Raw genomic sequence first — 4013 nt, 5'->3', positions numbered from 1 at the left:
ACATCCTTCCCTGACAGCCTGTGCTCCCAACGTATGCTCCTCAAATCCTGCCTTACAGCATCGTAATTTCCCTTCCCCCAATTATAAAATCTACCTTGTTGTGCGCACCTATCTCTCTCCATAACCAAGGTGAAAGTTACAGAATTGTGGTCACCATCACCAAAATGTTCACCCACTAACAAGCCCATCACTTGTCCTGGTTCGTTACCAAGTTCCAAATCCAATATGGCCTCCCCTCTGGTTGGACAATCTACATACTGTGTTAGAAAAGCTTCCTGGACACACTGCACATACACCGCCCCATCCAATCTACTTGATCTAAAGAGTTTCCAATCAATATTTGGGAAGTTGAAATCGCCCATGACTACTACCTTGTGGCTTCTGCACCTTTCCAAAATCTGTTTCCCAATCTGTTTCTCCACATCTCTGCTGCTATTGGGGGGCCTATAGTAAACACCCAACAAGGTGACTGCTCCTTTCCTATTTCTGACTTCAGCCCATACTACCTCCAAAGGCAGATCCCCCTCGAACTGCCTTTCTGCAGCCGTTATACCATTTCTAATTAGCAACGCCACCCCACCCCTCCTTTTTTACCACCCTCCCTAATCCTACTTGTAACTGTACCTATATCCACTTCTGGAAAGAGGTGCTGGATGTCTTAAAATGCATAAAAGTGGATAAATCTCCAGGACCTGATCAGGTGTACTCTAGAACTCTGTGGGAAGCTAGGGAAGTGATTGCTGGGCCTCTTGCTGAAATATTTGTATCATTGATAGTCACAGATGAAGTGGCGGAAGACTGAAGTTTGGCTAACATGGTGCCACTATTTAAAACCCAGGGAACTATAGACCAGTGAGCCTGACATCACTGGAGGACAAGTTATTGGAGGGATTCCTGAGGGACAGGATTTAAATATATTTGGAAAGGCAAGAACAGATTCAGGATAGTCAACATGGCTTTGTGCATGGGAAAGAGGATTGATGAGGGCAGAGCTGTAGATGTGATGTATATGGACTTCAGCAAGGCACTTGACAAGGTTTCTCATGGTAGACTGGTTAGCAAAGTTCGATCTCATGGAATACAGGGAGAACCAACTGTTGGAATACAGAACTGGCTTGAAGGTAGAAGACAGAGGGTGGTGGTGGAGGGTTGCTTTTCAGACTGGAGGCCTGTGACCAGCAATGTGCCACAAGGATGGTGCTGGGTGCACTGCTTTTCCTTATTTAAATAAATGATTTGGATCTGAGCATAAGAGGCATAATTAGTAAGTTTACAGATGACACCAAAATTGGAGGTGTAGTGGACAGCAAAAAAATTACCTTAGAGTACAACAGGATCTTGATCAAATGGGCCAATGGCCTGAGGAATGGCAGATGGAGTTTAATTTAGATAAATGTTAGATGCTGCATTTTGGAAAGGCAAATAAGGGCAGGACTTATCCACTTAATGGTAAGGTCTTAGGAGTGTTGCTGAACAAATAGACCTTGTAGTGCAGGTTCATAGCACCTTGGATGTGGAGTCATAGGTAGATAGGATAGTGAAGGCGGCATTTGGTATGCTTTCCATTATTGGACAAAGCATTGACTATAGTTGTTGGGAGGTCATGTTGTGGCTGTATAGGACATTGGTTAGGCCACTTTTGGAATATTGTGTGCAATTTGCTCCCCCTCCTATTGGAAGAATGTTGTGAAACTTGAAAGGGTTCAGAAACAATTTACAAGGGTGTTGCCAGGGTTGGAGGATTAGAGCTATAGGGAGAGACTGAATAGACTGGGGTTATTTTCCCTGGAGCATTGTAGGTTGAGAGGCGACCTTATAGTGGTTTATAAAGTCATGAGAGGCATGGGTAGGGTAAATAGAAAAGGTATTTTCTCTGGGGTTGGAGAGACCAGAACTAGAGGGCACAGGTTTAGGGTGAGAGGGGAGAAATGTAAAAGGGACGTAAAGGGCAACTTTTTCCACAGAGAAGGTGGTGTGTGTATGGAATGAGGTGCAAGAGAAAGTGGTGGAGGCTAATACCATTGCAACATTTAAAAGGCATCTGGATGGGTATATGAATTGGAAGAGTTTAGAGGGATATGGGCCAAGTGCTGGAAAATGGGACTAGATTTGGTTACAATATCTGGTGGGCATGGACAAGTTGGACCGAAGGGTCTGTTTCCATGCTGTACCTCTGTGACTCTAAGTTCATTACACACACAAATCACCCTCTGTGGAAAAAAAATTACCCCTCATGTCTTTTTTATATCTTTCTCCTCTCATCTTAAAAATATGCCCTCTTGTCTTGAAATTCCCCAACCTAGAGAAAAGACAAGTAACATTAACTCTAATTACACCTCTCATTATTTTATAAACTTCTGTTAGATCACCTCTCAACCTCCTACACGCCACTAAAAAAAATCCAAGCCTATCCAGCCTTTCTTTATAATGCAAACCTTCCGTACACAACAACGTCCTGGCAAATCTCTTCTGAACCCTCTTCAGCTTCATAATATCCTTCGTATAACCAGGTGACCAGAACTGGACACAGTATCCCAGAAGTGGCCTCACCAATATCCTATACAACCTCAGCATGACTTCCCGACCCTTGTACTCAAAGGACTGAGCGATGAAAGTAAGCATGCCGAACACCTTTTTAACCACCCTGACTAAGTGTGATGCTTTTGTGCTGGAAGTACTCAGGGATGCCCTCAAGAATGGGATATGATGCTCAACTCATCGACCGCCAGTTCCGACGTGCCACAGAAAGGAATCGTAATGACCTCCTCAGGAGACAGACGTGCTGCAACTGATAGGGTATCCTTCGTTGTCCAGAACTTCCCAGGAGCTGAAAAACTATGCCATGTTCTTTGCGGCCAGCAACACATTATTAATGAGGATGAGCAATTGCCAAAACTTTGTCCACACCTCCACTGCTTGCCTTTAAACAATCACCAAACCTCAAACAGATCATTGTTCATAGCAAACTGCCCAGCTTTCAGGACAACTCCATACAACCCTGTCACAGTAGGCACTGCAAGACATGTCAGAGTGTGGACATGGATATCACCATTACACATGGGGCACCTCCCACCACATACATGGCAGGTACTCATGCGACTCAGCTGACATTTTCTATCTCAAATGCTGCAGGCAAGGATGCCCTGAGGCATGGTACATTGGTGAAACCGAGCAGAGGCTACGACAACAGATGAATGGGCACCGCACAACAATCAACACAGGATGTCCCTTCCCAGTTGGAGAACACTTCAGTGGTCCAGGACATTCAACCTCGGACCTTCGGGTGACCATCCTCCCAGGTGGACTTTGGGACAGGCAGTAGCAAAAAGTGGCCGAGCAGAGGCTGATAGCTAAGTTCGGTACCCATAGGGAGGGCCTCAACCGGGACCATGGGTTCATGTCATACTACAGGTGACCACCATTGCACTATACACAAACACAGACACTCCTATACACACGCACACAGACACTCATATTCCTACAGACACACACACTCCCACACTCACGCATGCACCCTCTCACAGACTTAGACCCCTTTTTACACACACACACAAATACGCTCTCTCATAGACATTCACAACCCCCCACCCCAGACACACACCCACAAACTCACATGCACACATATATGTTTGTGGGGTGAATTTGTACTTGCAGAGTTACATTGTACTTTGCTCAAATACTGCATGAATCCATATAAGACGCTGTTAACTCATATTTTAGATTAGAATCAGTCTAAACATTACGGCACAGACAGCAGCACACAGGGGGCTAACACCTTCAACACATTATCTGGACTGACACCAATTGTTAAAATTTCACCCACGAATGTAACTTTTAAAAAATGGTTTTGTGATTTACACATGAAAGAAATGAAACTAACATGGTCATTCTAACAGATGAGAGACTTAACAAACAATCAAGGTATTTTTCAATGTATCATTTCAGTTACATCACACTGTAAACTTTTGCTATAAATTCTGTGTCTTACAATTGTGTCCTCCACAACCACCTGA

The sequence above is a fragment of the Chiloscyllium plagiosum genome, chromosome 14 (assembly GCF_004010195.1).
Source record: "Chiloscyllium plagiosum isolate BGI_BamShark_2017 chromosome 14, ASM401019v2, whole genome shotgun sequence".
In the NCBI taxonomy this organism is placed as follows: domain Eukaryota; kingdom Metazoa; phylum Chordata; class Chondrichthyes; order Orectolobiformes; family Hemiscylliidae; genus Chiloscyllium; species Chiloscyllium plagiosum.
The sequence above is the reverse complement of the archived record's forward strand: the minus strand, read 5'-3'. Positions refer to the sequence as shown.